The 24,898-nt window shown below is 38.5% G+C and overlaps 1 long non-coding RNA gene across 1 annotated transcript; it reads right to left on the bottom strand.

Moving 5' to 3' along the window:
* Positions 1-24,325, bottom strand: LOC115420479 (uncharacterized). Its single transcript, XR_003935546.1, has 4 exons — positions 24,170-24,325; positions 19,526-19,529; positions 8,400-8,406; positions 1-13 (listed from the first exon to the last, which is right to left on the bottom strand). It is a non-coding gene; the product is annotated as an uncharacterized LOC115420479 (long non-coding RNA).
* Between the last annotated feature and the right edge of the window lie 573 nt (positions 24,326-24,898).

The raw sequence follows: 24,898 nt of genomic DNA, 5'->3' as shown, positions 1-24,898 counted from the left end.
GTCAAAATATTTTCTGAAGAAACATTGTCCATGTAACTGCAGCCAGAGTAAATATAAGCATAAAGCAGACTGAAACTCATAGACATGTTTATGTGTGTTATTATGTTACACATAAGTTTTTAATCTGTAACCACCCCAGTTCTCTCTCCTACTGTTTGATTTTAATATATTCATCTTCAAGAAAGGAAAAACTGGAAAAAGCCTCCGCACACACACTTGAGTGTGTGTGTAGAGGCTTTTAACCTGTTCTCAGTTTGATTATTAATAAATTCAAGTACCTCAACTGAATCTGATACTGGATGAGCAGTGTTTTCATATATTAATACTAGTGCTGGGCAGCGATTAAAAATTTTAATCGCAATTAATCGTGTGGATTTCTGCGATTAATCGCATAGTTATATGGGGGGGCGGGGGGGGGGGGGGGGTTGCCAGCATCAACAGTGTGTATTTCCTTTCAGTGATATTTCAGATTTGAAGTACTCCGGTGATAAAAAATAATTCCACATTGCAGTGCTTCCAAACAATTGTGTCCTTCTCAACCCCACCATCTGAAGACATTTTATGTCCCCACCAGTTTATTTCCACCTGCGAGTGAGTGACAGGAGTTTTAAACCCACTAATAAGTACTAATACTGATTAGACCAATAATATGTGATGTTCAGTTGTTCAAAGTAAACAAAGGGGGCCCTCTAGTGGTCGGAATAAGTTGCACTAACGTATGTTTTGTCCTTTTGGTGTTACCATAGTCAGTGCGACATAAGAAGACACGTTTCTTTCACTCTGTTTGTATGGCCCCAAAAACGTTTGCCTGTGAGTATTTTATGTTCAGATGTTGTAAGAATGAATAGTATAAAATATCTCTGATGTGAACCTTTGTTGCTGGATTAAAAGACGCTGTAAATCTTAAATTAATCTGTAAATGCTAATCATTAGCATCTCTATGGATTTTCCCATTCAAGTTAGCATCGAACTAATCACATCGCAAATAAGTAAAGGTTAGTTCAAAGGCTGGCATATTATATCTAAACACAACCAATGAATTTACATAAACTTAACATGAGCCTGCATAAAGAATTAGCTACCCATTTCCGACTGCTAGCATAAACAAATTAGCTTAAACATGTTAATAACACACTGTAATAAACACATCTAAAATAACGTCATAAACCTGTTTCTAACGGCATGTTTGCATGTGAAATTATTTAGCAAACAACAGAATGATTGGTACATACAGGCGTTGCTTCTGCAGGAGTTACACAAAGTTTGATTCAGCATTACTCGAAAAGTTTGCTGGTTTTCTCCTCTCAGCTACACCAGCACCGGCGTTTGGTTTTGAAGCGCCTGTGGAGTGCCAAAATAAAAGCATGAGTTTCAAAATAAGAGTCCGTATGTATAAATGAACTAAGACTTGCTTGAAAGGCAGAACGGCATTAACGGGAGATAAAAAAAAATTGTCGGCGTTATTTAATGAATGCGTTAACGCGATGATAGCGCGTTAACTTGCCCAGCCCTAATTAATACTCATAGTTTAGTTGTTTTTCTGTCAACATGTCGAACAGAAATGGTTGGACGTCTAATGGAATCTAATATGTGGAGCTGGATTTAGAAGTATGTAAAACTGTTGGTTTAGGTTTGATAGTTTGCAGCCGTCCTCATCAACACCTCTCCTCTGTGAACCCAGATCTACATGATCAGGCAGCTGGCAGACATCAGACTCCTCCTCCTCCTCTATCCTCCTCCTCTATTCCACAACCGGTTTGTACAAAGCGAAAACACAATGAACTCACATGTGAGGCTGCTGACATGTATCACATGTATCACCATTTGCTATTGGCAGTACTCGCTCTTCATGTCAGTGTCTAAAAATGACTACATCTATGAAGCCTTTGAGAATTATGTTAGAGAGAAACACAAGTCCATTTTGTGAGACGATAACCTCCCACAGTGACAGAAATAAAGCTTTGTTAAATGTATGGTTTTGTTAGATTATATTGACATGAATCTAATTCCATGCGCTTATTTATTAATTTACTTCTGTGAAAATCAGTTCCTATTATTACATGCTATCATTACATTCACCTTTCTTATGACTGTCTCATTAATCATTCTCTACTTTTTTCAGACTATTAGCAATTTATATTTATAAATGTGTGTGTGTGTGTGTGTGTGTGTGTGTGTGTGTGTGTACATGCAAATGTAACCCACCCTGATTTTAACTCAGTAAATATCACAGAGCCTTCCACTGGATAACTACTGCACTGATTAATATGTTTGAGCAAGCAATCAGTTTTCTTTAATCCTAAAAGAACTTTTAAATGATTACAGTCCAGCCCTTCACTGCAAAAATTACACGGTCAAGGATGAAGTAACAACCAATAAATTATGACAACTCCAAATGTTTTTCTTGGTTTAATGTGAAAAAAGTTAAATTACATTAGGAAAATGTTTACATTTACAAACTATCCTTTCACAATAAAATGTGAATAACCTGAACAACTACTGTATGTACAAGCTGAAATTTCTTAAGAAAAATAAGTGCAAATTTAACAACACTATGCCTGTTACTAAATGTTTTCCGTGTTTGCAGATCCACTGTGATCTTTAAGTTGTTTTAATAATAAGCTGAGACATAATATTGTTGAAATTGCACTTATTTTTCTTAAGAAATTTCAGGTTGTACATGGTTGTTCAGGTTATTCACATTTTTATAACGTAATTAAATATTTTTTCACATTAAAACAAAGAGAAAAATTTGGATTATAAATTATAGGCTACTATGTGTTGTTATATTATTTTACCGGTCCACTTGAGATCGTATTGGGCTGAATGTGGCCCGTGAACTAAAATGAGTTTGACACACCTGCCTTAATCTGCTAGCTTAATCTGGGGTCATCTGCCAGCAGATGACCCCACACCCTCCTCCTACCTGTGTCGACTCTTGGTGCACTGATGCTCTGATAACTACACATCTGGTTCCATAGCTGTACACATTCATCAATATTCCTTACTGTTAAATCTATATCACACAACCAATATTGCATGTGTGTGTATATATGTATATGCTTACATCCACACTTAAGCTTTGTGTGCATGCATAGGTGTATATATGTATGTATGTATATGTGTATATTCTGTAATGAACATCCTATTTATTCAACTGTATATTCAACTGCTCATTCAATATTTAATTTAACCACCTTATTTGCACTAGTTGTACATAACTGCACTCATCTGTACATATTACTTACCTGTACATATGATATTTAACTGTATTATACTGCACTTCTGCTGTTTTGCACTTCTGATTGGATGCTAATTGCATTTCGTTACCCTGTATTTATACTGAGTAATGACAATAAAGTTGAATCTAATCTAATCTAATCTTAATGTTTAGTGAAACAAACTGTGGAGAAAAATAAATCAACATTACAACTCAAGGCTATGTTTAATATTGAAAGCAAGAACATTTCCACACAATGTGAAGAGAACTGACGGGGTTGGGACTTAACACCTTTGTATCCATAAGAAAGCCATTTCTGAGTGATGATAATCGAAAAAACAAGGTTTTAATTTGCTACAGATTCTAAAGTTTAGACTGTGTTTCAGTGGAAAACAGTCCTGTGGTCTGATGAGTCCAGACTGACCCTGTTTCATCAATACAAGATTTGGGACAAAAATTCATGCAGCTATGGATGGAAATAAATGTTGTGACATACATTACACATTAAACAATCACGTCTAAATTTGATCCAGTGAAATACTGTGTATAGGACTTCTTATTTGCATGGATGACTTTTGGCAAAGAAACCATATCAAAGGCCCTGAATGCAGTCTTTGAGTTGATCACTCTGTTGTTTTGGTTCAGTTGACATCAGAATAAAAGAAATTAATGGGTGCTTCATATGGATGGATTGCAGTTCTCAACTCAGTATATACTCTGTAAACTCAACAGTACCCCTGTTCTTGTTTAGGGTTCATAGACAATGACGCCAAGTACATTTCCTCCTGCTGTAAATACATCTGTCGACATTCTTGCCCAGATTAGCCATGGGCCATAGCCTCTCATTGTGTAACACACACAGAAGCAAGATTAATGTTGTGAAAGTGTGTCAAAACAGACAAGGAAGGCAAAGACAAGGGTAAAGGTTAGGTAGTCTGTGTACTGTCTCATGATTACATAAGACGACAGTGTCACATTCAGGACTTTAATTACACACCAATTCACACCTAAATACTCATTCAGGACTCAGAGCTATAACGGTAAATGAACACTATGTCTTTCAAACAGGAATGGATCGAAAAGTCATTGACATGCCAAAGGTTTTAATGGGTAATTTTCTCCAAAGCGATGCTAAAAATCTGTAATGAACTTAAAAACCTGAAGCAAGCTATTTCTTGACTAAACCAGGTTGAGCAACATTTAACAACCTTAAAACTATGTAAATCTAAACAAATTCCAAGTAAAGTGAATGTAAAGTTGGTATTTTGCTGCAGACGTTTAAGTGCAGCTAAGACAGTATTTGCTTAAATCCTCCAAAGAGGGAACATTTATCACCGTGTCATGCAGACCAGACTTTATTCAGCCTCCAGTCTTTATCTTTATCCTCCCCCGTCTCACTCCTCTCAAAGGCTGACCTGTTGACCCCCCCATGACCCCTTCCGCCCCCACCAGCAGTGGGTTGAATAGACCACAAGAAAAGCACTGCCTCCCAGCCTGCAGGACGCCCCTGACCTTTAACCACAGCCCCTCCCTTAAAGAGATGAAGCTTTTCCACACTTTACCAACCTGCTACTCTCATCAGGACTCCTGTGCTAACACCTGAAGCACTACTTCATACCTTTACAGGGTCATCGTCAGTCAGTTTCAGGACCTGAAATCCTGAACTTACTTCATCCTAGACAGTTATATTTAGATCAAACTGGCAGGAAGGCAATGTTCGTAGTGTAACAGTCGTTATTTTAAAGAACCTCGGATATAAACTCACCGGCCGATGTATTGTGAAGGCACTGTGTCCGGCATCATCTTCATTAGCAACTTCTTCAAACATCTTCTCTGATGAAACTACTGGCCAGATTATTTTAAAATTTTATAATAAGCTTCCTTGGGACAATGTCTACAATGTTTGTTCACAGCTTTGACAAATTTAGATTTTTGACGAATTTTTTAAATATTAAAAATTTGTCTTTACTTATAATGGGCCATACTTTGATGACTTACATCAAACATTAAATGGTTACAGATATCACTACAGTTTCGATTGAGCACTGATCAGAAGTCATATACAGACTTTCATTTAATGTGTTGAGTTAACTTTTAGTGAAAGTACCACCCACTTCTTTTGGGAAATTGATCTCCTGCATCAAGACCACAGGACTCTTAACATAGCAGAAGAACCTTGAAAATTCAACTTGTTATTGATTCTTGATAAAACATGCACAGGGCCCTTGGCACTATTTTCTGTTCACTGCTCTTTGTGTGTCACTGGATGGATCTTTCTTTCTAAATAATAAACTCAATATTCCTGAAGCTCTGTCTGAGTTTACGATAAAAACATCTATTCTATCAAGTTTATCTATCAGGAAATTGCACAAAAATTATCCATTCTCAGACAAAGAAAATGTAAAATCTGGATGTTAAAAGACTTTGATGAAACATTGGGTTCAGATCTGATGCTGGCTGGTGAAAAATTATAGAAAAACAGAATAAACACGAGGGGCAGAGGTCCAACATGCTACTCTGAACCTTTGAAGGTTAAAGTTGTAAAAAAAAAAAAAAAAAAAAAAAACAGCAGTAAGAAAAGGAAGCTTGGGGAACAGGAGAGCGATGGAGGAAGGAATAGAAAACCAGGGATTACTGGCCCTCATTGTCCTGCTGCTAATCCCTCCGTTACTTCACACAAAAACATTCGACACCTTTCAGCGGCTCAGCCCAGTGCCTCACCACACAGCTGAGGTTACACAAACTCACACAACCAGGACACACACACACACACACACACACACATCTACACTGTGACTGACTCAAAATGTTTCCTCCCTCTGCCTTCTGTGCTTCTCACAAAAGCATGAAATCTCCCCTTCTGTGGAGGCGGGGGCTGTCGTCTGCTACACCCACCCTCCCTGCTTCTCCTTCCTCATTGCTTTCATCCATTCGTCATGGCTCCACCCTCTGCTGGGGCCCCATCAGGCCTTTGTGCCGATCGATGGCCTGTGGCTAGCCTGGAAGTAAGGTTATACAGAGTGCACCGGGCCGGATTTACAGCGATTTTATGAGGGGGGGGATATTCAAATATTACTTCCCTAATGTTTGGTCTTTTGTTCCTCCCAGTGTGGGTAAGCAGCCCATAACCCGCTACTTAATTAACAACTCAACCTCAGCAGAAACAAAGCTGTTATATATTTTCATTTTAGCTCAGAAGTAAAGAAATGTGACCTGAATTTGTGGAGATTCTTTCTGTTAACAAAAAGACATATCGTAGTAGTAAATCCACTGTTAGTACTTGTATTTGGAATAGTAGTGTTAGCAGTTATGGGTATTTGTACTAGTTATTGGTAGTTATACCAGTAACAGCAGTTCTAGTTTTTAACAGTTATAGTTCAGTTTGCTGTGCTTCTATGTGACTGTCTCCCCCTATTTCCTCCCTCCCCCCTTCTTTCTCTTTCTCTTCCTTTAAAGGCGGCCATACACTGTGATTATTTCGATCGTTGCACGCAGCTCCATCTCAAACTGTGCGAATCAGTCGTACAGTCAGACTCACGATTCCTGTTGTCACACTGCACGGACCGACGCTCGTATGCGACCTAACTGCTCACACTGTAGGACCATACACCACAGGACGCACGACACGTTTGAGTGTTGTATCCGGAAATACAACGTTAAAATACCAAGGAATCCGTAAAAGTGCATAGACGATTGTGTATTGGCGTGAGTCACGAAATGGTAGTGCTAAACAAAAACCAACGAGCCGCTTTGGTAGTATGTACCATCATCTGTGAGGAATCAAAACAGAAGAAAAGACAACCATGTGTTTGGTGCAGGAACTGGTTGGCCAGACGTGGACAGTATGGGCTGTCAATCCTACAGCAGGAACTAGAGGTAAGCTGCAACAGCTAAACTGCACTAGGACAACAGCCAGCTACTGTCAGCTTGTACGCTACTGTGCGCGTCTGTGTTCGCACATGCACAGTGTGAGAATTTGAGGCACATCGGCTCGTGGCACTGCTTTGACAGTACAATACACTCATGAGGAGCGAGCAGGATTTCAAACAGCTCCGTTTTCCTTGCGAACACACGATTGCTGGTCGTGAGGTGGTCGTGAGGTGCTAATCGCTTCTCTTTACCCCATGTACACTGCACGAAGCACGACACACGATTAGAGGCACATCGGGCCCGATCCCAGAAAGAGTCGCACGAGTGAGAAATCGTCTCTAAACTCGCACAGTGTAAGGCCGCCTTAACCCTCTCTCTTGAACCCCTTAAACTGGTCAAGGCAGACGACCATCTTCCAGCGCTGAGGTCTGCTTCAGGCTTCTGCCTGTTTTAGGAAGTTTTTCTTTCTTTCTGCCACAGTCGCCAAATGTTTGCTGCTGGATGATTCTGTTGATGCCTGTGAATTGCATTATTAGGAGTCTAGTGTAGACCAACTCTGAATGTAAAGTGTCATGAGATAACTTTTGTTATAATGTGGCGCTGTATAAATAAAATTTGATTGACTGACATAGAGGTGTCACCCAACAGTGACCTCAGGCATCTACCAAGTACTACTCTAGCATGTTTAGTAACTGTAGGACCAATAATCCTATTAATACATGTAAATAATTCAAGTAAAATGTAATTTCTCAGCTATTCATGATCATCAGATATGACCCAATTGGACATTCAGTGGCTCCATGGTGGCTACTATTTTCCCCCAGAATCTTGAATATGATTGGAAGACTTTATATGGGTCTATAGTCACCTAAACTCCAAGGTCAAGATAGGGCTTTTTAAGATGAGGTTTGATTACTGGTACTTTAAAAGGCCGTAGTACATAGCCTGTTGATAATGACAGGTTAATCATATCAAGGTGCTGGTTGCTAAATAAAGGTAAAGTATCTTTAATGAGCCCTGTTGGAACTGGGTTTAAAAGACAAGAAAGTCATAAAATTGTTGCTATGGAGGGTTGGAGGAATACTAGGCACTGTGGTTCTTTGTCAGTTTGGCTACAGTACTGAAAAGAAACTTGAGATTGTTCTTATTTTCCTCTATTAGTGATGAATGATAGCAGGACAAAGTGCCTTCCTGTATTTACTTAGACTCTACTGCCAGGCTGAATGGTGTGCTACTAGTTTAGTAGAAGGCCGCTTTCTCTCAAGTTTTCAGATTAGTTGCTTTAATTGGCAAGAATGAGAAATAAGACAGGGACCCTGCTTCCCTTATTTTATAATCTTATTTTTCAGTGAAGTGATTAGATATATTAGATATAATATTTTTTTGCGGAGTGTCTGCTGTACTATCAACAAACTCACCAAACTGAGATGGACTAAAATTTTTCGCAAATTTTATGTCATTTGCAGGACACCACCCAGACAGCCAGCAATTGAGTGGTGAGTTCAGTTATCTGTGCATCAACTGCATCCATGTGTCTCCCCCTACTTCCCCCCTTCTCCCCCAGTCTCTCTCTATCTCTATCGCTCTCTTTTTCTCTTCCTTTACTCTCTCTCTTTAACCCCAACTGGTCAAGGCAGACAGCCATCCTTCAGGAGTCTGGGTCTGCTCGAGGTTTCTGCCTGTTAAAAGGAAGTTTTTCCTCGCCACTGTCACCAGTCACAAGTGTTTGCTCCTGGGGGAATCTTTTGGGTTTCTGTAAATTGGCTTAGAGTCTGGTTTTGACCAACTATATGTAAGTGTCATGAGTTAACTTTTGTTATGATTTGGCACTCTATAAATAAAATTTGATTTGATTTAGTCAGATTAGGTAGGGGACTAGAGGAAACTATGGAGTCTGACATAGTTTTAGCATACGTGCACACCTATTCAATGTTGATTTTAATGACCTTCGATTGGCGTAACCAGGTATCATTACCGCCAATGTGAATATCAATCTTTTGGTATTTACGCTTACACTTAGCCAGCAGTTTCAGATAGAATTCAACGCTGCTGCTCTTGCCCCTGGAATGGATTTAACTTTGGTCGCTGGTGTCTCTAACTTCACATTTCATCCAATAGAGCTGCCAATGACCAGAGTTTTTTCTTCCTCAGTGGGTGTGTCGCTGAGGGGGAAAACTTACTTGAAACATGAAGTGGATGGTGGTGAAACTGAGGCTTGTGCCTGCCACTATGCGTCCTTCGTACAGTCACCCACTGTTCCTGTTCTCCTGCCCACTTGGGAGCTGCTGGGGGACAGCTAACCTGAGCTACTGCTGGTAGGTCTGCACCAGCTAAAGGGGGCTGGCTAGCTGTGGTAGCTATAAGTTTGCTCTTGGAGTGGACCTGTGCTTCCAAATTGCCAAGCCTTGCTTCCATTACCGCAAATTAACTACATTTTTTGCATTAAAGGTGCCCTGCCACACGTATTTCATTACATTTGTGGTAATGTCTAAAGTTTTACCATGGACTCTGTAACATTTTTTGTGGAAAAAATGCTTTGGTTACCAAGTTTCAAGCCATTCTAACGTGTTATAGAAAGCCTGCTGGAAGACTCAGCTCGACATACGCCAGTTCTCATGAATATTCAAAAAGCTAATCTGCTTGACTCTGATTGGCTAACAGCCTGACTTTTCAGCCCTGCAAAGTAGAGGAACTGGCAAAAACGAAAGTGAAACTTAACATACTTTGAATGTCTTACTCCCTGCTTCTATGACTCTCTTGTATGACGGACCTTACACAGAATTTTCACAACTTCTAACCTGTATCCACTGGGCGCCGTCCACTGCTCTATGGGAATGCTAGGCCCCATGAATTTGTCATGTTTACCCCCCCTTTATCGTGCCCCAGCTTCCTGTATATGAGAACTGTCACTGAGCCAGATGAATTTTGTGGGCGTGGTCTCACACGGGCGAGCTTATGAATAATAATGAGTTCAGGCATTAACACGTCACACTGACCAGCTTTTCTAATTGACCTGATTTCTCCACTTATTTCTTTTCGGTGGCAATAGCAGAAAAAGGAGGTAGCGGTTCATTTTCACTTCACTACATAACACAAACACCTATGGACCTAACATATTTCAAAAAATAAAAGTAAAAACGGTTTTGTGTGGCAGGGCATCTTTAATTGTTATCGCTAAAGGAAGCAGGGGAAAAGTTAACCATACAACACACTGAGCAAAACAGGTAAGGAGAGCGATAGGGAAAAAGAGACGCAATGATACCGTTAAGCTAACATAGATGACCCTACCCAAAAATAAGGAAATTACAGAAATTAGGCACGTAGCTGTTAGTAAGTGTTTAGGAAGATACTTACCACTACTTAATTAGTTCTAGCGACCTTTTAGATGCTAGAACTAAGAGAGTGCTACAATAGGAGAGAGAAATGATTTGATGCTGCAATAGACACACCACAGAAAATCATGTAAAATGCTCACCATAGAATGTCGGAGGAGACGTCAGTCACTTGAAAACTATTTTAGTCCTTTCAACCAACTCTTTCTCCTGACCCTAAAGGTGTTGTATTGGGACTATGACAAAAACTGATCCTTGTACAACTGTCTGACTTTAGTGTTTTCCTAGTCTGGCTCACTGGTATTACTTTGCTGTAATAAAGGTCAATATTTCCATCATTCTGTGGCAAGGTTTTATCATTTTCCTTCCTTCAGATATCTGTACATTACATTTTGAGAGTCTGCCTCGCTACATGGAAGAGCAGCATCCTCAGAACTCCACCTATACCTTGAAATTGGCACGTTTTGAGAAAGACTCGTGTATTTTGATATGTGATAGTCCTGGCCATGTAAAACTAGTCCATTCCCTTTTCTTTTTTTTTGATCAAGGTCTTTTTTTTATTTTCAATTTTCAAATGTACAAAAAACGTACAACTTGAACATGAAATTGTTGTATCCAGTTCCTATCCAAATGCCCCAAGTACTGGACCTTTGTTAAATTTATATACAGCCAGACATGTACTTATGTACAAAAGTATACGAACCCCCTTCAAGTCCTTTCCCTTTTGTAACCTGAGACAAACCTTATCTGTAACATTGTCACCGCTCAAACACAATAGTTGTGAAGCATGTCTAGCCATCATTATCATTATTATCACCATTATTTTATATTTCGTGCATATATGTCATGTATAAACTGACCATTGCTGTTATTCAGACATGAGGACATGGTACCAACTTACAAAAAGGAGGAAATTAGATAGTTTGGAGTTATATAACATGATAGAACAATAAAAAGAATGGACTATTGGAATGGCAGAAATCTGCTCTCTGTGAATGGTTGTTGTATATTTTATAGGTTTAGTATAATGGCAATTTGATTTAACTAATATCCCTGAGCATTTTTTCTACCTCTATAGGAGCACAGAGCACTAACTATACATTCATGCATTAATCAAGAGTTAAAAAGAGTAAAACATGTATTACTACTTATTCATTATGTTTGATTTCTTAAAGGTCAGGTGAGCATGGTTTTACAGTCATGTGCTTCAGGTTGATTGTACTTTTCTGAAAAGTTAAAAATGTTGAACATGTAAAGTCATACGAATTAGTTTTTTCTATTCAACCTTTAGTTAACTAGATAGGTTAACTGAAAACCACTTCTCATTTACAATGATGACCTGGCCAAGAGGCAGCATAACAGGCAGATAAAAAAAAAAAAAAAAAAAAAAGTTACAAAGCTACATAAAGATCCACAATAGTGCTAAAAGAAAACATTATTTACAGCATTTACGATGATTGATATATATATATATATATATATATATATATATATATATATATATATATATATATATATATATATATATGTGTGTGTGTGTGTATATATGTATGTATATATATATATATATATATATATATATATATATATATATATATATATATATACATAAAGAGTAGTTGTTAACAATAAGAATATAAAAACAGATAATACAGTTTTACAATTAGTCATATCACTGCTAAAAGGAATTAACAGGAATGGTATATATGGTGACGTATTAAAATCAAATTGGCTAAAAGCAAGTGCAATGATCTTCTTAATGGTTGTACTGAATTTAAGAAAGAGGAGAGCGGAGTGAATAAGTTGAGCTTTAAGGTCTGCTGCAGATGATTCCAGTTGTCTGTAGCAGAAAACTGAAAAGAGGAGTGGCCGAATGAGGGGCAGGCTTTGGTTATGATGAGATTGATGAAGCAACTAGAACACACCTACAACTTATATTGTGAATATTAAGCAGTGACTGTAGACATGGAAAGAAAAGCATCAGCATAAAATCAATCAAAATGTGTCCCTTCTTAAGACAAAAAGCTGAAGATGAATCTGATGTCTTTCACATTGTTTTATTTGCCTTCAATAGGTGTAAAATGTTTCCTCAAAGCCATGTTACCCATTCCTCTCTCCATCATTAACATCATCCTGCCCCCCTCACCGGGTGGGGGTGACTCCGCAGGTGAGCTGCAACCTCAGCGACCTTTCCACTCATGCTTTCCCCTCCTTCTCATTTGGAAAGAATGTATTCTCGGGTCCTTATTTCCTTTTCATTGCCTCTTTCTCCACCAGCCACACCCCCCGATGCCCCCTCCTGGGGCAGTTAAAGTTGCAGCTGTCCCTCTTAGCTCTTTATTATCTGCCCCAGGCTGAGCAGAGGAGAAGGAGGAGAAAAGGAAAGTGTGGGATGAAATTTTAACATTTCTGGGAAGCCGTGGGTGAAGTCCTGGATTAGTTGAACAGGTGTTGGCCCAGTTTCTTTTCCTCCACTTCCCTTAAAAAATTTAAATACATACAGAGTTTGAGGGGAGTTTTATGTGTACAGTGTACTTTTTGTTTTCACACTCTTTCATTCAACTAAATTTGTAAATAGCAAATTAAGTAAGACTAATTTATGTGGAAGTCAACAACATCTACATTCAGTATCCTAAATAAGAAAAAAAAAAAAAAAAAAAAAAAAAACTTGCTATAGGTTTTGTCTGAGTTACAAAGTTTAAAAAAAAGGGTTTCCTGTTTGGGTTAATCATTTTGAACAGACAAACACTGGTGAATACACAACTTCCCTTATGGTGATAAGGGTCACTAAATAAACATCATGTCTAAACTTCAGTAATTTTTCAGTGACTAAAGATTCTACATAACTGTTCATCAGTGTAAACTAAATGACTAAAAACTTTTCCAGACATCTATTCAGTTCTGTGAACATCAACATCAGGTGGATGAGTTACACGCTGCTGCTGCTACTGCTGCTACTTCAGCAGTTCACTTCAGCAGTTTTCTGTTTCCTCCATTACAGAACAAAAGCGGTGACAGCCGGGTAACGTGGCTGATATTCACTCCACTAAGCAGCTACTTTACCTTGACCAGAGGGAAACCACCATGTAAACTGAACTCTGAGCTCAGCCGTCAGTCTGTCGGCTCACCCGCCATCCAATCCATCTCTCTCCTCCAGATCAATTTGGCCGAGTTGAACGAAGGGTCAAGGCAATTTAACACTCCTTCTGCATTGTAAAGCAGGAGCACAGGGTCAGGGCCGGGCAGGTGGCGGTCAGTTTGACGAGGCCCATCTGCATTCCTGTGTGTGTTTGGTGGTTTTCACCACTGTATTACTATTATGGAATTGTATTAGATCCCATAATAGCACTAAGAACGGTACTACCACTAACTTCAGTCCAATGTAATGATCAGTTCAATATCAGTCAGTTGTCAACATAACTCGAAACATGAGGTATTAATGAGGTAGATAAGTGAGCAAAAGGGTTTGCGCTGCAGTGCTCATGTTGCCTTGTTTTCGCAGCCCTTCTGTTAGCTTAGCTTAGCATAGTCACTGGATTTCCATGGTCACACGTAGCCAGTTTTTTAAAGGTGATTTGTTGTCTTTTGTAAGTGATTTTCTGAAATCCGATTCTCCCTAATTATTTCTTTAGATCTGCGACTTACTGCACTGATACAATCTTGAGACTGTTGTGTTGACGGAAGTTAGAAAATCTTTTTGTTGGAAGGGATGCATGCGCTAAATTAGCTTTGCTTTACTGTTTTAGCTTTGCATGAGTTTTTATTTCCCAAGAGTTTATTACTGCAGTAAGTCACATCACCATGATTTGAGCCTCAATTTGTGATCATATTGACCCCCACCGGACTAAAGGAATGATTAGGGAGAAGTGAATTTCACAAAATCACTCATAAAATACTACGAATCACTAATAAAAGCCTGGCTACATCTGACAATAAGAATGAAGCGATTATGCTAAACTAGGCTAAGCTAACGGAAGGGCTGCGAGAACAAGGCAATCGGTGCACTGCAGTGCAAACTGATTTGCCCACTTATTGAACTCATTAGTGCATGACAAATGAATTAATAAAAAACAAGTGATGAACTATTCCTTCAGGGTTTTCCAGGCTGGTAGATCCCATCAGAATAGCCTGCTGTAACGGTTTGGGTTGACTAGACTGCATTGCATATTCTTCCGCCAGCGCAGAATGTGTGTGTCATCACGACAGGACAAGACAATGAGCATGTGCAGATTGGCAGGAATAAAGTCCAAACGGAATAAAGGGTTTGCATGTCCGAGGAATAATTTAGTTTGGAATTCAAAGGGGATTAAACCAGTGACTTTATTCAGGTTTAAATTTAATCTGAACTAGTCTTTTTCAACTTGAATAAGGTGTTTACATGGGCACCTTAAATAGGATCTAACGTTTAATCAGATTAAACCAAGAATAAAAGTTGTCATGTAAACGCACGGATTGTCCCAAGGAAGCAGTTTCATCAGAGAAGATGTTTGAAGAAATTGCTAACAACAACAAAGACGATAATGGTCACAGCACTTTCACAACTGCTCAAGGCTTATTAGCCAGTGAGCTAAAAAGTCAGAAAAATGAATATTCAATTAAAGGGGAACAAGACAACATTTTACTGTTTTGGTTCTTCTTCGCTGTTTTTCTTGCATTTTTCTCTGCAGAGCTCCCCTACAGTTTCGGAGTACATATTTACTGTCGTAAAAGCCCCCGTTAACTCTCCCCCTCCAACCATTTGCATTTGTTTTCAATGAAGTCAGTGACAAGAGGGCCAAAAATAGTGATCAAATACGCTACAGGAGCGGAGCAGAATGGGAAACTTTCCCCGGACATTGAAGTTTCGGACATTTGTTTTCACTCCATGCTGCAGACTGCCAGTCTCTGCACACACAACAGGTGAGTCATTGTGACCAAATCGTCTGGGTGGCCAGGGGGGAATGTACGGACAGGAACCTGAGGCTCCGTTTGCAGCCGCTAGCACCACACTGCTAATGTTAGTACACAGCTTATGAACTAACCAGAGCCTTGTCTGCACTCACTAGCAGTTGCTAACGTTAGTTAGTTCATGAGCAAATGGTGATGCCCCAGTGTTCTACTGGATGTCTTAGGAACTCTTTTGTTCCTGCTGTTGTGCATTTTTATAATGATAACTTTATTTGAAATTACTATTGGGCTGTTGCACTGATGTTACAAGGGTCAGTAGCAGAGTCCATTGTGATGTTATGTTTTTTTGTACTGTGTGAGGAGTGTTATGACTCCATGGCATTTTAATTTCCCCATTTGGAGATTAATAAAGCGATATATCTGTCTATCTTAGCCGCACAGTTGAAGAGCTAACAGGCTAACAAACATCAACAGCTCCTACTTGTCACCATGTCCCAGCCCCATTAGCATTAGCGCGCTATCATCCCAGGGCTAATATTTACTGTACAAGAGGCAAGTATCACACAACGCCAGCTAAGATCGAACATCAAGGCTAATTATTATGCCAGTCGCTATTCAGATGAAACCAATTAGACACGGGTCATATAATGAACTACATACATCTGACAAAAACTAGATTCAACTGACAAAATTCTGTGTCTAGTTATAACAACACACTCCTGAGGCAAACACAGGGCCGTCTAGCAAACTGAACAAACATACACCTACGTGACACAAACAACCAGGATTTCGTCAGTATGCTAACGTCTCTGCTAGCCAACAAGCATCCAGGCATCATTCATAAAATAAGTTCATAAAAGAAAAAACATTTTACAACCAATAGCATCATCAAGAGCACAAATCCACTGAAACACATAGAGTATAGTGAATTTATCTCTGCCGGTGCTGCCATTGTAAATGTCTGTAAAATTAAGGTGTGGCTACCTTGTGTTTACAGCTAGCCCACGGTACCAGGCTGGAGGTGTGCTTGTATGGTAGTGCCGCAAACCATGACGTTTCTCATGAGACACGAGATCTTGGACCACGGAAACAAGATCTAGGCTCCAGGGACAGTACTGAGAAGTTGCAAGTGGCATATTCAGCCCTAGAGTCACTAGTGGGTAGATGGAGGGCTTCCATTCAGCCCATAACAAGCCATTTAACCACCACAATTACTCTGAAACTGTTTAAGGTAAAAAATGTTGTCTAGTTCCACTTTAAAATGAAAAACTCTACCTCACATCTATGTGTACACTCTATAGTATGTAATATGTATGTAGTATGTGACTAATATAACTACTATGTCTTTGTCCTCACATTCCCATTTAATTCACTTCATAAAATAATAATAGTAATAATAATTTATCTGACGGATGATTTTGTCACATTTATCTGTTGTTGACCAGGTGGGTAGGGTCATTATGATGTGTAAAAACACCAACCCAACACCAACACCGGGCTAAGAAATGTACAGCTTAACACCATTTCACACATACATTTCCTTCCGTCAGACCCACATTCACTCAGGAAATCCCTTCTGTGAACGTACATTACCCAGATACGCTGCCTCCTGGCATTTCAGCCAAAAAAAAAGCAGCTCAGTGACCTCTAACCCACCGCTCTTCTTTGTAACTGGGGCAAAGCCGAGCCCTGACACCGAGCCCGTGGGCCTCTGTCCGTCTGTCTGACACGTAGGTGAAAGGTAAGGAGAGGAAACAACATGAAATCAATATCCTCTTTGTGTCGATGGCTCAACTCTTCCGCCGGAATCCAGACATGTTAAACCTCCAAGCAAAGAGGGATTTAAACAGATTTAGCAAACTGCTGTTACATTAGGCTGACGGAAAGAGAGGCATCCGGTAACACGGGTTCTCAAACAACACCGAGAAGAAACACGTTAAGACAAATAAATGTGAGGAATTTCTTCATTTCGTTCTATTTAGATGATAGCGGACCGTCAACGACTGTACATGGGCAAATGAAAAAAAAAATTGACTTTTCTATATTATGTGAATTGAGTACATTGCAAGGTTCCACAAATTCCTTTGAGTGTTGTAGTCACCATGAATATCAAATAATAATAATAATAATAATAATAATAAGAAACTTCTACAGCGAGACTACACAAGAAGGGGATGAGCAGACTATTTTCTGAGGAAACTGAACTCTTTCAATGTATGCAACAAGATGCTGCATACATTGCAGAAGGAAGCATGAAGTGCTTTCAAATTTCTTGGTAGATGCCTGCGTTGACTGTGGACTTCAGAAAACACAGTGGACCAACACCAGCAGATGCCATGGCAGTCCAAATCATCACTCAATCCAATCAATCAAATAATCAAATTTTATTTATATTGCACCAAATCATAACAAAAGTTATCTTATGACGCTTTACATATCAAATTGGTTGAAACCAGACTCTTAGCCAGTTTACAGAAACCCAAAAGATTCCTCCATGAGCAAACACTTGTGACTGGTGACAGTGGAGAGAAAAAACTTCCTATTTAACAGGCAGAAACCTCGAGCAGACCCAGACTCCTGGAGGATGGCCGTCTGCCTTGACCAGTTGGGGTTAAAAAAAGAGAGTAAAGGAGGAGAAAAAGAGAGAGCGATGGAGATAGAGAGAGACTGGGGAAGAGGGGGAGAAAGGGGGAAGTAGGGGGAGACACATGGATGCAGGATGCACAGATAACTGAACTAGAACTGTCAAAAGTAGATCAGCTGGTGTTAGCATAATTATTAGAAACCAGAACAACTGCATCACTGACTGTGGAAAGTCCAAAGTCCTCTTTTCCTTTTTTGGAAATCAAGGTCCCAGAGTCTGGAGGAAGAGTGGAGAGGAACAGAATCCATGTTGCTTGAAGTCCAGTGTTTCCAGTTTCCACAGTCAGTGATGATTTGGTCTACTATGGCCTCTGCTGGTGTTGGTCCACTGTGTTTTGTGAAGTCCACAGTCAACATTCCACAGTCCACAGGACATGTTGGAGCTCTTTATGCTTCCTTCTGCTGACAAGCTTTATAGAGATGCTGATTTCATTTTCTAGTAGGACTTGGCACCTGCCCACACTGCCAAAGGTACCAAAAGCTGGTTCAATGACCATGGTGTTACTGTGTTTGATGGACCAGCAAACTCGCCTGTCCATAGAGAATCTATGGGGCATTGTCAAGAGGAAGATGAGAGACACCAGATCCAACAATGTAGATGACCTGAATGTCACTATCAAACCAACCTGGGCTTCCATTCCACCTGAGCAGTGCCACAGGCTAATCGCCTCTATGCCACACCGCATTAATGCAGTAATTCATGTAAAAGGAGGCCCAACCAAGTATTGAGTTCATAGAAATGAAGATACTTTTCAGAAGCCTGACATTTCTGTTTAAAATATCCTTTTTTAAAATAGATTTTTAAAATATATATTTTAATTTTCTGAGACACAGAATTTTGGGTTTTCATTCTCTGTAAGCCATAATTATCAAAATTTCAAGAAATAAAGGCTTGAAATATTTCATTCTATATCTAATGAGTCCATATAATATATATGGGTTTCACTTTCTGAAATGAGTGACAAAAAATATAGAACTTTTTCATGATATTCTAATTTTTGAGATGTACCTGTATGTATATATATATATATATATATATATATATATATATATATATATATATATATATATATATACACACACACACACACACACACACATACTGTATATAGAATTTAAATTGCTCTAAAATATTTCATTTTTTGTTTCTGGTTATTGATGCTTGAGATCGTTTCCCGTGTTACAACTAAAAGTAATCACCATCATGTTCAGGTTGAAGCCCCTTGGTGCCTGGTTTCCATTTAAGAAATATCTGGATATAAAAAACTACTCAGAATCCTGATTTGCTGGGGAAATACTGATTTCAGACTTTGGTGAACCTGACAGTGAATAACACTGACTGTGCTGGTGTTATCAATGTTAAACCCTCTCACCCTGATGGATAATAAAGCTGACTTTAGCTCACCCCTAATTCTCACATGTTGACTGCGCCTCCCTGCCCATTTCCTCATTTAGATTTATTCAGACGTCCGAATTTTTCACTGTAAGGAATCACTACAGCAAGTTTTGGGTTTTTTTTGATCACTTGATGTGATTGCTACTCTGGATAGGAGAATGTTACATCCCATCATACACATCTCATACACATATGAGATTTGCTATTATTGTCACTGCTGTAATGAGTGTATGATTGATATTCTGTGTGCAGTGAAACTACTTTTTAGCAGGTATGTGAGTTCTCTGTTAAATCTGAATCGTAGCATTTATCTCATAATTTAATAATCATATATTTATGTGTTTAAGGACAGAGCACTCATTACTGCTTATTTGTGAGCCTGAACTAGGTAGAGTTACCCTTTTTTCTTTTTTAGGGGTCTGAGCATCCACCCTGCTGACATGTCCCTAGACCAGATCCAGCAGCCATAATGTTCTTTCTCCTTCTGGAACTAATGCTGCCTTCATGCGCAATCAGGAAGAGGATCCTTTCAGCTTGTGAATTTGGAATTACAGGTGCATTGTGTTCAAGTGCTTTCATTGTCGTAGTGAAATGAAAAATGGCTGACACACAATTTATCATGACCTGCTACTTGGGTAAAACAGTTTTGGACGTGTTAATTCATCTGCTACTGCACTTTTAATTGTTGTTTTTTTTTTTCAAATTGTGTAGGCTGCAAAATAAAAAATAAATGTGCAAAATAATCAGCTAACAGCAGCAGAATGTTAATAAAACCATTTTTTGTAATTCATGATGAATCCCTTGTTGCTCTTCACCATGTTGAAAATTTCAAAGGTTATTTTCATCTTCACAGCTCTGTATCAAAATTTCTTCCCAGTTCTCCAGTAGAAAATATAACGTGATGTGCAATTTTCAAGTTTGTAACTAGTATTTACCATAATTCCCATAACATGAGAAGGCAGGACAATAGTCAGACTTTATTAAATGATCTGAGGAGTAAAATCAAGTGTTGAGCACCTCTGGAAGGTTGGGCACAGTGAGAGAAAACATTACATTAGACACACTAAAATATTTACAAGCCTCTGTTGACTCCTGAGCTTCCAGCCTTCATCAAATGGCAGGACTCTGCCATCCAGTGAGGTGCTGTCTGCTAATGGACTTCCTCCACTTCTCCAGTTGGTGGATGGTTGCTGTGTGCAGCCTTTGACGGGAGCGGAAAATAACAGGTTTGAGGCACGGTTATAATAGTTTGGGATTTCTCATTATAGTTTAATTTCATTTATTTTGACTTTTTTTTCTCTAATTCAGTTAGTTGTAATTAGTTTTTAGAGCAGGTTTGCTTGATTAATATTTTTTCCTAAATTCTTAGTTTTAGTTCAGTTTAGTGTAGTTTTAGTATTAGTTTTAGTCTTTTCATGTCTTTTATCCTCCCCGCCGTCATGTTCAAAGAAATTAGTGATGCGCGGATCAGCGGGTTACCGTGGGACACTTAATTTGGGGGTGAGGTTGGGCCGGGTTTAGGGATGGGAATCGTTAAGAATTTAACGATTCCAATTCCATTATCGATTTTGCTTATCGATCCGATTCCTTATCGATTCTCTTATCCATTCTCATTGGGTGAGGGAATAAAAGAGTACAAACGGGTGTGTTTACATTAACTGTCTTTTATATTTCCATGTGCACAGAAAATATATCATATACAGTATGTACAAATGATAACAGATGACGCCGGGCCCAGTTGGGGGGGGGGGGGTACAGTGAAAGTGAAACTAAAGACACTTTACTAATTCCTCTATTGCTGCATTTCCACTACGTCGAACCAGATAGACTCGGCTTGGCTTGTCTCCCATTCTTGTGCGCCTCATTTCCTTTCACCTACCTTTGGAAACTTATATTTGGGTACGATGTTTGTTGCCCGCACCTGAACCGGAACTGGGCCTGGTGTTCACTCTGCCGCTACATTCACAAGCGTTGCTAAGTAGCGTATCAAATACGTGACATTCCCGTAAATCAGTCACATGCTGCGTGGACAAATGCTTGAATATGTTGGAGGGATTCCACCCTTTTGAAGAAATGGAAGCTTTGACAGTGTTACAAGTGGCCCTGGTGTCGTCTTTTTAGACTGTTTCTGCCTCAACGCCATATTGGCTACGTTCTGACCAAAACAATGCAGCATACGCGTGACATCATTGCGCATGTACAATGAAGGCAGAATCGATGAGCAGAATCGTTAAGCAGGCAGCCAAATGATTCCAAGGAATCAAGCTACTGGGATCCGGTTCTTAAAAAGAACCGGTTCTCGATTCCCATCCCTGGCTGGGTTATTCATTGAGCAGAGACACAAAAATATGTACAGTATCATGAAAAAATTACTTATAGCAGGTTAAAATATTTAGCCTGTTATATTTTATGTTATTTGGTGGTTATGTCACAATCCACTCCGGTGTGGCCGTGGACCCCTCCCTCAACAATCAGACCCCCATCTCATCAACCTGCTGTGAGCTGTATGGAGCGTATACAGGGGCGCTGCTACCAACTGTGGGCCCCATGAAAGGTAAACGTTATGGACCCTTCATAAAATTCAATATCTTGTCGATCTGTCAGAGTGGGGGGGTTACATATATGGCGGTGCAGTCTGGCAGATCAGCAGGTTAATACGCGGGTAACCTGTGGGTCGGGTCAAAAAATGTCACTTTATTTGCGGGGCAGGTCAAATAATATTGCAAAAGCGGGTTTGAAAAAAAAAAAAAAAACGCCCATCACTAAAATAAATCCCATACAGGACTCTACTGCTTTCTCCCAGCTTTAGTCTGCATGTTGCCAGGTAGAGTGGGGATGAGAAGCCGACTCTAAACCACAAGTGATGAGACGTGATGGACCTTGAATCGCTGTATGGTGCCACCAACTAAAATTGCTAGAGCAAAATAAATCAATTTGATATCAATCTGACTTTGACAAAGACGAAAATTTTAAAAAGAATTTTATCCATAATTTTTATATGTTTTAGTTCATTTTGTAAGTACACAATACAATTTCAATTAGTCATCATTTTTATTACATAGTGTTTTATTTATTTCAGTTAAGGAAAATGTTTTTTCAATTCTAGTTTTCATGATTTTGTTTTTTCGTTACCAATAATAACCTTGGTTTGAGGTGCTTTGCTGGAACCTGGGTCAGGAAAATGAAGTAATAAATGTCTATTTCGGTCATTAAATCACAGTTTTTTTTACAAGTTTATACACTGAATGAGAATATCAGCAAAGCATCTAGGAAGAAATGGTTAAAAGGAAGCTGCACAGACAAATGAAAATGTAAGTTAACCTGACAACACAGTGAGGAGTAGTCCTCTAGTTGTACAAAGAATGTACATGACATGGTCATACACAACAAAGTGAACTCATTTTGGTTCATAGATGTTCACACAAGCGGGTGTATGACTATGTATAAGTAGCTGGACATTTAGATTTTACATCTTAAATAGCTTTATTTTTAAATATATGTCATTTTTTTGTCACAGTTCTTTTTTCCCACTCAAAAACATCTCCCATTGTTCACAAGGTTTATAAAATTGGTAGAACTAGCAAATACAGCATAATACCATGAAATAGATCCTCTACTCCTTCCTTTTCTACATTTAAGTCATTAGAGTTAACATTTTTCAATGAAATCATAAGATGTCAGAAAAGTTCTCAACAGACCATACATCTTGCTTCATAATTTTTAGATAATAACATTGTTGGTCTCAGTAAACACCACATACAATTACAAAAAAGAAAAAAAAAAAAGAAAAAAAAAAAAAAAAAAAAAAAAAAAAAAAATATATATATATATATATATATATATATATATATATATATATATATATATATAACTTTGTCACTAAAATAAAATGATTAAAATAAAATGCTCTGATTTATAAGGCATTAAAAATCACAAATTTCATACCTATATTTCAATTGCATAATGTATGACCAGGTCTACCATAAAAAGTCAGTATCTCTAATCAAACTATATTTATTAGAGCACCAATTAATTGTTTCCCTCTTGTAAACATCTTGAATTTTATGAATTTTTATTATTAATTTAGATGTTCATCTCATGATAAAAATATGAAGTTCCTATCATTATTGCTTTAAATACCTGAAAAGCACATAAGATATAAGGCTGAAATATCTAATGGTGTTCCAGGAGTATTAACATTATCTTAATCATAAAGGAAATCTGAGATGATTTCACATCAGCTGACCTTCAAATATGTTTAATTCAGCCTATTTGTCAGAACCACCTTTAGCCGATTTTATCATTAATTAAAGATGCTTTTATTTACTGACTAAACATTAATTTGACCTGGTCCGTTTTCTCACAGTGTAAACTTTCTTAACGGGAGACATTTGGACAGAAACTACTCCTGTGTAACCAATACCATTAGTAATGGCTGCGTTCCATTTTGCTGTATCGGTTACAGGGCTACCTGGGAAAACTAAAGGGAACTTAATCTAACTTCACCATCGACACCGGTGCTCTTCAAGCATGACAAGACATAATGTCTGCAGTCGAAAAGGTCTGTTAGTCGTAATTAATCTGTCATCAAAACAGCTTTCAATTTATACTGTTGTAACACTATAAGTAGAAGGATTTACATTGTATTTAAAGCAAACTACTCTCAACTTAAACTCTTTGGTGCAGGAATGTCAAACATACGGCATGCAGCCCACCAAAGGGTCTAATCTGGCCTATGAGATGATTTTGTGAAATGCAAAAATTATACTGGAGATGTTAACAATCAATGTTTTAAAACTTACTATAGGTCAGGGGTCAGACACAACCCAATTTGGTCTCAAGTGAGTCAGACTAGAAAAATACTATCAAAATAACCAATAAATAATGACAGCTCCAAATGTTTGTCTTTGTTTTAGTGTAAAAAAAAAAAAAAGCTAAATTACATGAAAATATTTACATTTACAAACTATCCTTTCACAAAAAATGTGAATAACCTGAACAAATATGAACAACCTGAAATGGTGTTCATAAAGTTGTTGAAATTGTGCATGTTTTTCTCATGAAATTTCAGGTTGTTTGTGTTTATTAATGTTATTCACATTTTTTAAAGCATACTATGTAGATGGATACATTTTCATTGCATAATTTAACTTTTTCGTTGTCCTTATTTTACTGGTCCAACCCAGTTGAGATCAAGTTAGGCTGAATATGGCCCTTGTACTAAAATGAGTTTGACACATGCTTTAGTGTATTAGGCTATGTTCAAACTGCAGGCAAATGTGGCCCAAATCAGATTTTTTTGCTCATATGTGACCTGTATCTAATCTGTTAAAGACAGTTTGAAGAGCACAAATCCGATTTTTTCAAATCCAACCCACTTTCATATGTGGTCCTAAATCTGATACATATCTGATATTTTGCAATGTGACTTCAGACTGAATGGCTAGGTCGCATTTATCTGACCTTTATGTTATTGAAATGTAAGAAACGTCACAATTCTGCATCCCAGGAGGAGGAGCGGTGGGGAAAACATACTTACTTCCATAAACA

Source organism: Sphaeramia orbicularis, chromosome 6, assembly GCF_902148855.1.
Source record: "Sphaeramia orbicularis chromosome 6, fSphaOr1.1, whole genome shotgun sequence".
NCBI lineage: Eukaryota > Metazoa > Chordata > Actinopteri > Kurtiformes > Apogonidae > Sphaeramia > Sphaeramia orbicularis.
This window is presented reverse-complemented; position numbering and strand designations above follow the sequence as displayed.